Below are 12851 nucleotides of genomic sequence, written 5' to 3' on the forward strand. Positions count from 1 at the left end.
GAAAGAAAGGACTCTCTATGAAGCAGAAATAAGAAAGGAGTTTGTTCTAGGCATGTTGCATAGCTTTTGTCCCTAATATGGGCATAAAGATGGGAGATGGAATGTCAGGTGTAAAACATAAAAAAAAAAAAAAAAAAAAAAAAAAAAAGGTTAATATTGCAAAATTCAGGAAGGGGAGTCATATACAATAAGATTAGAAAAAAAAACAGATTAGAGCCTGGTTAAGTAGGACTTTAAAAGCTAAGAGAGGAATTTATATTTCATTCGGGAGACCACTGGAGTTGATTGAGAAAGGGAGTCAGATGATCAGATTTATAATTAAGAAAAATTACATTGGCATTAGTGTGTAAGAAGAACTGGAACAGGGGAAAAACTGGAAGTAAGGAGACCAATTAAGAAGCTGTTGCAATAATTGAGGTGAGAAATGATGTGGGCCTGTACTCAGTAGTAACTATGTGAGTAGAGAAATGGATCAGAGATTGTTAAAAGTAGAAACTGCAACTTTGGGCAAGTGATTAGATATATGGTATTAGAGAGTGAGGAATTTAAATGTCAAAGCTATTAAGCTGGGGAACTGGAATGATGGTGGTACCATTGACAAAAATAGAGAAGTTTGGAGGAAGGAAGAGGAAATATGTTGAGTTCAATATGTCTCCATTGGGATATATAATTGAAATATCCAACAGTCATATAATTATGTGAAATTGAGGCTCGGGAAGAGGCAGAGAAGGGGAAAGAGGAAGGAGAGAGACACAGAGAAAGAGATGGATCTGGTAGTTAAAGTTGATGAGTTTCCAAGAATGATAATCAAGGAAGAAGAGAAAAGAGCCATGACAGTATCTTCAGGTACATCTACAGGTAGAGATAGTGATCTTGATGAGCCAGCAACAGACTAAGAGGTGGTGCAGATAAGAAATGGTCAGACAAGTGGAATGTGAATCAGGAAAATATAGTATCATGAGAACCCAGAGAGGGAATAATCAGGGGAGAAGGTAGTCAACTGGGTCAAATGCAGAATAAGAGTTTAAATGTATTTATTACAACTGAGAAAAGACCATCAGATTAGGCAATTAAGAAATCAGTGTTGAGGACAGAAACAAGATTCCAAAAGGCTGAAGAATGAGAGTTGTACTACCACTTAACAAACATATCCTACATGCATACAGCATAGCCTCTCTATGATTCAACTCAGTACAAACCCATATTGATCTTGGATCTATATGTCATGTCTACATTCCTCTAGATACCATTGCAAAGTGCTTAGCACAATGTCTGGCAAACAGTAGGCACTGTATAAGTGCTTATTCCTTCTTTCCATGTGTAAAAATCCACTAATATATGTTAGTCCTTTTCTTTTTTTTGATGAGGACCAGTGGCATCACTGGGTGATGTCTTGACTTGCACATGAATTGAGTTTCAATGAAGCAGAGCTTCAAAAAGTTGTCAGCCTCACTCTCCTAGTCATGAAAATCCAGTGGCATCATAATTGCAAAATGCAGTACCTAGCACATAGTAAGTACTTTATCAGTGCTAGCTATTTTGATTATAATCTAATTGCTTCTTAGGACAGGATAGTATAGAGGTTTCATCCTATGCCTGACATTGAGAAGAACTGCTGTCTGATTTCAGAACAGTATCAATCCTGCAAAAAGCTTTAAGGATTTCCTGAAAGAAATTCAGGTCATCTGACTCAGACTTTCATGATTAGGAGAGTGAGGCTGACCACTGTGTAATGTTATCTCATTTGAGCCTTACAACAGCCCCTGGAGGTAGATGGTATTATTATCCCCATTTAACAGATAAGAACAGAAGCAAACAGAAGTTAAATGACTTTCCCAGCTAGTACTATTTGTTTGAGGAAGTCCTAGGACTTCCTGACTCCAGTTTAGTGCTCTATATATTATGCCACCTACCTACCAATGGTCTATAGGCTTACCTGGTGGAAGGTACAACTCTCATTTGCATACCCTGGAACTTCAACCTTGCCTTATGTTCTGAAAATTGTTCTACCTCCTTTGGGAAGATTATCCTATCCAAAGCCCAGGTCCTGGTCTGACAATTATACTTCAGGTAAGTGAAAGTCAAGGTGGATAAAGCCTAAAGATTGTAATTAGCAACCAGAGTGGAATTAGGGAAATCATAGGGAATTAGGGAAGTCTTGGCTCTGATACTTACTCAGTGAGTGACTTTGGGTAAACTTATTCAAGCTCTCTAAGCATCCATTTCCTCATCAACTAAATGGGGATGAAAATTGCTATCCTGCCTACATCAAAGGGTGGTTATGAGGATTATGTGAGACAATGAACCTTAAAGATTTTATAAACTGTTAAGCTCCATATAAATATAAAATATCGTTATTACCCCTTAACGTATCCTACATATATACAGCATAGCCTCTCTATGATTCAACTCAGTACAAACCCATATTGATCTTGGAGCTATATGTCATCTCTACCTTCTAAATGTCAAGCTACTGGGTTAAAGGAAGTATGCATATTCCAAATTTCAGAATTTTTTCACCATACATCATATTTTTAATAATGTTTTCTAGAATTTTGCTAGGGAATGGAATCAAGTTTAATGACCTAGGACATAAAGCTAGGAGGGCTAACAAATATATTGAATGACAAAGCCAAGATGAATTAATCAAATACTTACTCTGAATCTATGACTACATACTCACTGTATTAGCTACTGGGGAAAGAAAGACAAAAATGAAGCTGTCTACCCTCAAAGAGCTTACATTCTAAAGGTAAAGACAACACAGACATATGTAGCTATGAAAAAGCCAAATAGAACAAATATAAGATAATCTTGGGAAAGGAAACACCAAAAGCTAGTATACAAGGTAGCCACCTGAACTCAGTCCTGAAGGAAGCTAAGGTATTCCAAGAAGAGAAGAAGGAACATTTCAGACACTGGAAATAGCCTGTGGAAAGAGAAAGATGGCGAGTGGCGGGGAAAAGGGGAGGAGAAAGGGAGAGAGAGGAAAAGAGATGGAGAGAATGGCATATCAGGAATATATGAGGAACACTAGGATGACCAATGTGGCTAAATGATAGAGTAAATAGAAGGGTAATATATAATAAGGATGGAAACATAGCTTGAGGACTCTTAACTGACAAATGGAAGAATTCAGTGTTAAAGCAATCAAACTACCAAAAAAAATTACCTTATAGAGCTAGAAAAAAAATAATAATCAAATTCATCTGGAAGAACAAAGGGTTAAGAATAACAAGGGAATTTTGGACTGATTTTTCTTGCACAGCATGATGAATATGGAAATACATTTAGAGGAATTGCACATGTTTAACCAATATTGGATTACTTGCTATCTTGGGAAAGGGGGAGGAGGAGAGAAAAGGAGAAAAAATTGGAATGCAAGATTTTACAAAAGTGGATGTTGAAAATTATATTTGCATCTATTTGAAAAAATAAAATACTATAAAAAAGAATAACAAGGGAATAAATGAATAAAGTTTGAAGGAAAGTAGCCTGATCCTATCATATTTCCAACAGTATTATAAAGTGATAATTCTCAAAACAATATGGTATGTTACTAGGCCAAAAAGTGCAGTGGTGGATCATTGGAATAGATTAGGTACACATTACATTATAGTAAATGATCACAGATCCAAGGATCCAAGTTTTGGAAACAAAATTCATTATTTGACAAAGACTATTGGGAAAACTTGAAAATAGCATGGCAGAAACTCGAAATAGAAAATTATCTCACACTGTATTCCAAGATAATAAGGTTAAAATGAGTATATAATTTAGACATAAAGGGTAATACCATAAGCAAATTAGGAAAGCATAGACTAGTTTACATGACAGGCTTCTGGCTAAGACAAAAGAAGACATAGAGAACATTAGAAAATGTAAAGTAGATAATTTCGATTATTTTTATACAATAAAAAGTCTTTGCAGGAAAATGACCCATATGTACAAAAATATTCACAACAGCTCTCTTCAAAAAAAAAATGGAAAATAAGGGGATACCATAACTGGGGAATGGTTCAATGATTTGTGGTGTGTATTGATGATAGAATATTATTGGTCTATGGGAAATGATAAGCAGGATGCTCTCAGGAAGAAAAAAAATCTAGAAAGTCCTCCATCAACTCAAGTAAAGTGAAATGTACTGTATACAAAGTAATAGCGGTGTTCTGACTTTCAACAGCTGTGAATGACTTTGCTATTCTCAGTAGTGCAATCATAAACAAACTACTCTGAAGGACTTATGATGAAAAATCTTATCCATATCCAGAGAAGAAAATGATTGTGTCTAAATACATACTGAAGCATTCTCTTTTTCTCCCTCTATCTCCCTCTCAGTTTTGTTTTTTTTTACTTAATTTTTTTTTTTGAGGATTTTTATTTTTTATTAGGATGGGAGATCTGGTTTTTTTTTCATGACTTGTATGAAAAAGTTTTGTATTACTTCAAAAGCAGTTTCTTAATTATGGGAGAGAACCTAAAGCTCAAAAATTTTAGAAACAAATTTGAGAAAAAAATGTAAAAATAAAATTTGTTTTGAATATAATTTGAGGACATATTAAATAAATAAAAATAAGTTTTAAAAAGTTTTTGCACAAACAAAATCAATGCAACCAAAATTAGAAGGCAAGTAAAAAACTGGGAGGAAAAAATTTTCATAGTAAATATCTCTGATAAAGCTGTCATTTCTCAAATATATAAAAACGAATCAAATTTTAAGAATAAATATCATTCCCCAATTGATAAATGGCAAAGAATATGAGCAATCAATTTTCATATGAAGAAATCAAAGCTATGTATGATCATATAAAAATGACTAAATGAATATTGATTATATAAATGCAAATTAAAATAACTCTGAAATACCACTTTAAATTGGTTAATCTGACAAAAAGGAAATTATAAATGTTAGGGGGGATGTGGGAAAAACTGGGATGCTAATGTATTGCTTCTAGAGTTGTGAACTGATCCATCATTCTGGAGAGCAACTTGGAAAGGGCTATAAAGTTGTGAATTTCCTTTGATCCAACACTACCACCACCAGATCTGCATCCCAAAGAAATTTTTTAAAGTAGTAGAATGGGAGAAGAACCTACTTGTACAACAATATTTATAACAGCTCTTTTTGTTGTGTCTATATTTTTTACATTAGTAAAAAACATTTACATTAATACATGTACATTAGTACATGTTTTAGACATTAAAGGAATATTCATTAATCGGAGAACAACCGAACAAGGATATTATAGTAATGGAATACTATTGTGCTGTAAGAAATAACAAGCAGGATGATTTTTGAAAAAATTTAAAGGACTTACATGAACTAATACAAAATGAAGTGAGAAGAACCAAGAAAATATTGTGCACAGTGACAGCAATACTGTATGTCAATCAACTGTGAACATTCTAGTTACTGTCAGCAATACAATGATCTAGAACAATCCCAAAGAACTCTTGCTATAAAATTCTATCCATCTCCAGAGGAAAAACATATATTTTCTGAATATTGACTGAAGTATATTATTTTTCACTTTCTCTCTTGTTTTGAGTTTTCTTACACAAAATGCCTAATATGGAAATGCTATGCATAATTGCATGTATATAACTTATATCCGATTATTTATTGTCTCAAGGAGAGGCTAGGGAGGAAAAAAAGATAGAATTTGGAACTCAAAACCAAAAAAAAAAAAATGTTAAAATTGAACAGTGTTAAAAAAAAATTGCATATAATGGGGAGAAAATAAAATATTTTAAAATTAAAAAGGAAGGTGTTTTGTTTGATTCCAGCAGCAATAAGGGAATTGCTAGAATTTATCAAGTATGAGGTAGACATAGTCAGAACTGAATTTTAGGAAAATTGCTTTGGCAGCTGAATGGAGAATAGATTTAAGTGAAGAAAGATTTGAGTTGCAGAACCCAATAAAGAGCCTATTCAAATAGTCCAAGCAACAAGTAATGAGGTGTAAGTGGAGTGAAAGGATAATATATGAGAAATGCTATAGACCTAGAAATAACATTTGGCAACTGATTAGATATGCAGAACAAGGGAGAGTGAGGAATCAAGAATGACACTGAGGCTGTGAACTTGAGAGATCTGAAGAATGTTGGTGCCCTCAACATAAATAGGGAAATCAGAAGAGAAATGGATTTAGAAAAAAATATAATTACACATCATGGACATGGTGAGTTTGCTTATAGGACTCTGATAAGTAAGCCTTCATCTTACCCAGAACCAAGCTTCTTTGTTACTTCCCAATCATTTCCAAACCATGTTGTCTCTACTCCAACCATCTTTTTCAATTTTACTCCTTCTAGTGGAATTGCCTAAACTTGGATCCCTATGTGACTACCCTGTAATAGGTGAGATTTTTTTTTTCCTTATCTTGCCCAGAATTAGGTTTGTATACTCTTCTAAAACATTCTGGCACCATGTATACTGCCTCCAAATAGTCCATCATAAGATCCTAACCTATTCTGTGTACAATAATAGTACATATGGCTTTGAGAATTCTAAAATTCATACTTAGTAAAAGAATAAGTAATTTTAAGAATAAGAAATCAAAGTTATCAATAGTCAGAAGAAAAAAAAATATCCAAATTACTAATAGTTAGAGATGTATAAATTAAGATAACTCTGAACCTCCACATCACATCATCAAATTGGCTAACATGACAGTTGGTGATGGGGATATGGGAAAACAGGTACACTAATGCACTGTTGGTGGAATTATGAACTACTCACATTCTGGAAAGCAAATTTGAATTATGCCGAAAAGCTATTAAACTGTTTATTACCATTGACCCAATAGTACCACTATTAGATCTATACTCCCAAAGGGATCAAATAAATAATAAAAGGATATATATATATATATATATATATATATATATATATATATATATATATATATTTATTTATTTATAAAAAATTTTGTGAAGGCAAAAAATTGGAAACTTAGGAGATGCCTATCATTTGGTGAATGGCTGAAAAAAGCAACGTGGTATATTAATACAATGAAATATTGTTGTCGCATCGACAAGTCATTTCTTCACCCCTCAGGAGCTATACTTCATCTGTAAAATAAGTGAGTCTAAGAAAATGACCCATACTCAAACTCTAAATATATTATTTGTAACAAATATAAATAATGACAGATATAATTTCAAAAAGCCTAGGATGATATGCATGAAGTGATATAAAGTTAAGTGAGCAAAATCTACACAGATTACACAGCAATAGTGTATGAAACTCTACACAATTCCATAGGACTCTTAATAAAGCATGTTATCCACCTCCAGATAGAGAACAGATGGATACAGAGTACAGACAAACACTTTTTTCTCTTTTTTTTTTTTAAATTGTATTTCTTTTTATATGAATAATGTAGAAATTTTATTTGCTTGATTATGGCATTTGGAATAAATTTTGCTTTTCTTGACTTCTGAATAGGAGGAGAAGAGTGGAAGAGGAGAGATATGGAGAATTTGAAAAATCTCTGTACTTTAAAAAAATAGAAAAGAAAATTGACAGAACATATGATTTCATTAGTATAGGAAATTCCTGAGCTCAACTCCTACCATTACAGTTAAGTAAATTCTCTGTATCTTAGGCTTGTTTAAAGCATTTAGAGATCACTTAGACTTGCCCAAGATCAAATAGACAATATATGTTAGAGGCAAAACTTGAAGTCAGCTCTTCCTAACTTCAGTGTCACTGAAAATGCATGACTGACATGCTGCTTCTCATAATTCACTCTTATATCTCTTCATTATCATTTCCCCAGCCTCCTGGGAAGCTTTAGCTTTAAACTTGTCTGTGGAATTCCAAGACTAGTAGAAGTATCTTAACTCCTCTCCCCGTGTCAGTCTAGTTTTTTTTTTTTTCTAAAAACATTTTGAGAAATCCCTCAAGATTTAGTTGGTTCAGGGAACCCAGGGCTTAAAATGATGATGTCAATTCTTCATCACCTGAGAAAAAAACAGTCACAAGGAGCTGAAGAAGCTAAAAGATGATTGACTGATGAATCAGAATGGAGCTTTCCCCAGCTGAATCAACTCAAGTGTATCTCAATGTCTACCCTTGTTGAATATTCTCTTTATTATGATTAAGTAAATCTTTTTGTTCACTGTTGAATGACCTATGAGAGATTTATTTTGTTCCATTATTATTAGCTTCAGGCTAAGTTCAATAAGAAATCTTGTCTGTAGGTTAAGAGAAAGCTCATCAGTAGTTGCCTTACATAGCCTAAAATGGTAAGATTTTAGCTCCTCTTTCCACCATCCCATTTAGTTTGCAAACTAAATTCCACCTCCACCATTTGTCTGATAACTGAAATCTTTGAGCATCATTTTATTAGATTCTGTCTCTGGTTCCCATTTAAATGCAAAGGCTCACACCTGGATTCTAAAATTCTCCTTTTTCTTCCTTGACAGTCATATTGTCCACCTTGGATCCCTTCTCTCTTAACTGGTGGCTTGTCCTCTGGAACAACATTTTTGGAAGGATCTTCCTATGCCAATGGGGTCTGTATATTTTTTCTTCCTAACTGCTTTCCAGCTCCCTTTTAAGCATCATTTTCCCCATTAATCAGTAAATTCCTTGAGGGTAGGAATTGTTTTTCTTATATCTGTATTCCCAGTATTTACCATAGTGACTGGAACTTAATAAATGATAATGATAACAAATAATATAAGCACTTTGTAAATTCCCTGTCTATTTATCTAAGATGCTAGGAGAATGACAGCTAACCTGGTATTATTGATATAAGACTGTGTTGATGAGGATATTAAGAATAGGTAGATTTTGATAAAGAATGTTGGAAAAGAGCATGAACTGGCTGGCTGCCTAGATAGAAGATCAGTTACTGAGAATGGATAGAGTAATAAAAAAAAAAGAGACTGAAGGATGAATCACAAATCAAGCTCTGTCATAGTACTTTGGGTGAGGGATAAAACCTGAAACACGGGGATGGAGTGTGAATAAAGAGAATAAGATGGATACAACTTATATTGTGGAGGTAGAATTTAAAGGATTTGGCCACTAATCAGATAACTTGTGTAGTCCCTTTTAGCCCTTAATACTCTATTATTCTATTATTTAGAGCAGAGGAAAAGAAAAATAGTGATGAATGGAAAGCTCCCTGACAAATTTAATGTTTATGAAAACATTAGCCTTGTTTATAATATTTGCTCTATTGGGCAAGGAAATGTCCGTTTGGTCATTGTTAAGAGGACAAAAAAAATCAACCTGTGTTTAAGTTTCAGTTACACTGCTGACTTGGAAGATGATTTGGTTGACAGACTTCATAGAAGGATAGAATCTTATTAAAGGAATTGATTTATTCTCTTGAGTGGATCTTTGAAAGATGACAGAGGTTCTCAATAAGTTTTTTTGTTTTTCCTCTTGGTGCCTTTCTTCTAGCATATATGCATATGAGATTTGTTTAACTCACTCTCAGTCTCTTGCTATCTAATAGCCAATGATCAATTTAGGTCATAAGTGCACAGAAGTGCTTAGATTAGAGACAAGTGACCAAAGAGATTAGTTTCCCAACAGAAACAGTTTCCCAATCAGTGCATGAGCAAGAGTTCTTGCAGAAGCACATGACCAAAATTGCCTCAAAGGAAGTTCATGAATAACATTCTTGAACTCAAACCTCCTCTGTAAAGGAAAAGAGGTTTTGATTTCCTAAGGATCTTGATTTTATAAGCCATATGTTCCCATAATCTTAGCCTTCTAGTCAGAGAAGGGAGATTTATTGAGCAGAGCCAGGTTTACAAAAAAAAAAAAAAAAAAAAAAAAATGCAACTAGTAATAGTTCAGGAACCTGGCCTTTATAAGACATAAAGGTAGATCTTATACTGAATGGAATGCTGAATCTGGAGCAGCAGTAGAAAAGATATAAAAATGTAAAGACATAATTGTAGAGCAAGGAACTGACATTCTACAAGCTAGCTTCTGACTTCATGCCTTCTCCAAAGTTACTAGTAATCTCCTAACTGTCAAATATAGTGGTCTTTTCTCAATTCTCAACTTTCTTGAAATGCTAATCACCATCTCCTCCTGAAATCTTTCTCTTCTCTAATCTTTCATGACACTGTTTTCTCTTTCAGTCTTTCCTACCTGTTTGACTGCTTCTCAGTCTCTTGCAGAATTTTCATCCTTGTCAATTCATGGGTGTCCCCAAACAATGTCCCGGGTCCTCCTCTTGTTTTCTCTTCCTATATTATCTCATTTGGTGAACTCATCAGGTCCCACAAATTCAATTATCATGACTATGGAAATGCTTCCTGGGTCTATATATCTTAACTGAGTCTCTCCTGACTTTATTGCCCATAACTAACTGTCTTTGGGCATCTCAAAATGAATAGACTTCTCAAATTCGACATGTCTAAAACAGAACTCATTACCTTTCTCCCAAACCCTCCCATCTTCCCAATTTCCCTCTCGCTCTTCCTCCAAGTTGCCCAGGCTCAAACCTTAGTGTGATTTTTAACTTCTCCCTCAGATTCATTCTATGCATGTGCTCTACTAAATCTTGTCATTTCTGCCTTTATGATTTCATGTTTATGTTCCCTATTCTTTTTTCAAACAGTCACAACATGTTTAACTTGGATGATTGCAATAGATTCTATTTGCTCCCCTTACTTCAAGTTTCTCCCATATTCTAGTTCATCTTCTACTCATTTGCCAAAATGATTTTCTTAAATCATAAATCTTACCTTGTGATTCCCCTTCCCCAAAATTCAATTAATTTTAGTAGCTTCCTATTAGCTTCAAAATTAAATATAAAGTCTTCTGGCAACTAAATCCTTTCCTAAAATGGCCCCAATTAAACCTTTCTAGTCATTTGACTCTTTTCTATATTCTACTTTTTTGGGGGGGGAGGGGGAAGTACTTGCCCAAGGTCACATGACTAGTAATGTCAATTTGAACTCAAGTCTTCCTGACTCCAGGGATGCCTATTTGCTGTTCCTCAAACACAATACTCCATTTCTCAATTCCAGCCTTTGCTCTGGTTGCCCCTCATTTCCTCAAATACTCTTCTTCTTTACCTCCACTTCTTATCTTTCCTAACTCCTTTCAAAATCTCGGTTCAAAACCCATCTTCGGCAGGAGACCTGGTTCCCTCTACTGCTAATGCCTTTCCTCTAAGTCTGGAAATAGAAGAATACAGAAATAGATAAAGAACTAATGGAACTCAACTCTCTTCCCTCTAACAAGCATAGGCTCTGTATCTATACCCTGTATGAAACTAGTTACTGACATGTCATCTTCTCGATTAGAATATGAGCTTCTTGAGGAGCAAAGACTGTTTTTGCCTTTCTTTGTATCTCCAGAGCTCAGTACACAATAAACATTAATAAATGCTTACTGACTAAATGACTGACCTGACTACCTATCCTTACTACACTGAGTCATTTGGACAATGCAAAATATGCTCACCATTGAAGAGTGAAGGGAATCCAAGCCACAGGGTAGCACTACACACCTTGAAGAGATTGTATAGGACTCTCAGGGGAGGGGAGCAGGGCTACAGTTTCATTAGAATGGCAGGATGTTACCCACCTGGCATTTCCAAATTTTAATTCCCATTCTGAGGGGAGTTTGAGTCACAGGACAGCACTGAATCAAAGGGGGCTCTAGTATCCTGGTGGGAAAACAGGACTCATCAGAGAGGGAAAAGAACTTACTGCATATAAACTATAAAGAGGTCATTACATGTTTTCTGTATTTATATGTGGCCTCCATATTCTATGGGGTAAAAGAAAAATAATATGAAATAAGAAAAAGCAATATGTATTTGTTACCTGGGCTACATGTATGGGAGCTAGGGACATGTTACATTATGGAAACTCAGACATGCTGAATACATTAGCTATATTTGGAAATAATTCAGATTAAATTTAAGAAAGGTAATCTTAAACTAAATGTGATGTTTGATAGTCCATATCCAAGAATGGATTCAGTATATGTGAATCCAGAGTTTAACACTAACTAGAAAAGGGCAGAATTATTGTCTTTTATATCCTTCTAAGCTTAGCCAATTAGAATTTTAGATCTAAAAGGTACTATGCAAATTACCTTGTCCAAAGCTCTTCAGTGTTCAGGTTCCCTAAAAAAACCCTTTCTGTCCTTGCTTTTCTACTCCTTTTGGGTTGCAAACATTTCACCATCTTGAGTTCTTTGCCCTGCCTTTCTGGGCTACTGGTCCATACACTTCAGTGGAGTATGATTCCCATTCCAATTCCCAATACAAACAAGTAAGTCTCAAGAATGCTCACTCCTGCTTTAAGACTTTTCTTTCCTATCTTTCTGAAGGCTCACCAAAGGTGAAAGGGTTAGGGATAAGAGAATGGGAAGAGAAGAAATTACCAGAATTGAGGGGGCTCAACTCTCCTTCACCAACAAACATACAAGTATACATACACAAATATGCATACACATGCACACATTTCTCTCCAATTTGATTATAATCCTCAAAATCCTAAATTTCAATAGGGTTCCTGTTTTAGGCAGGTAATTTAAAGGATTCTTCATCTAATTTCCCCTTAGTCTCCTTAAATCTACATCTCTGGACCACCAACCCACTACAAAAGAGTAAGTCTTTATTACATCAATAATATATTTATATAAATAACATATTTATAAATATAAATAACATATATAAATAATATAGAATATAAATTATAAATGAGACAAATTCTATTTCTAGTACCAATCTGAAAGGACCAAATGAAGTAACGAGATATAGCATTATAGTGAAGAGAGCCCTGAATTTGAAGTTAGAGACCTGAGTTGAAATGCCAACTCTGCCACTTAACATCTATGTTAAACTGGTGAGTCAATT

At 34.5% G+C, this 12851-nt stretch overlaps 1 protein-coding gene across 2 annotated transcripts in view; it reads right to left on the reverse strand.

The window, feature by feature from the left end:
- The window catches only part of ANO2 (anoctamin 2), a 531090-nt gene that overhangs the window by 345219 nt on the left and 173020 nt on the right, over positions 1-12851 (reverse strand). The gene's annotated exons all lie outside the window — the stretch shown is intronic.

This window comes from Sminthopsis crassicaudata, chromosome 5 (genome assembly GCF_048593235.1).
Source record: "Sminthopsis crassicaudata isolate SCR6 chromosome 5, ASM4859323v1, whole genome shotgun sequence".
NCBI classification, from domain to species: Eukaryota; Metazoa; Chordata; class Mammalia; order Dasyuromorphia; family Dasyuridae; genus Sminthopsis; species Sminthopsis crassicaudata.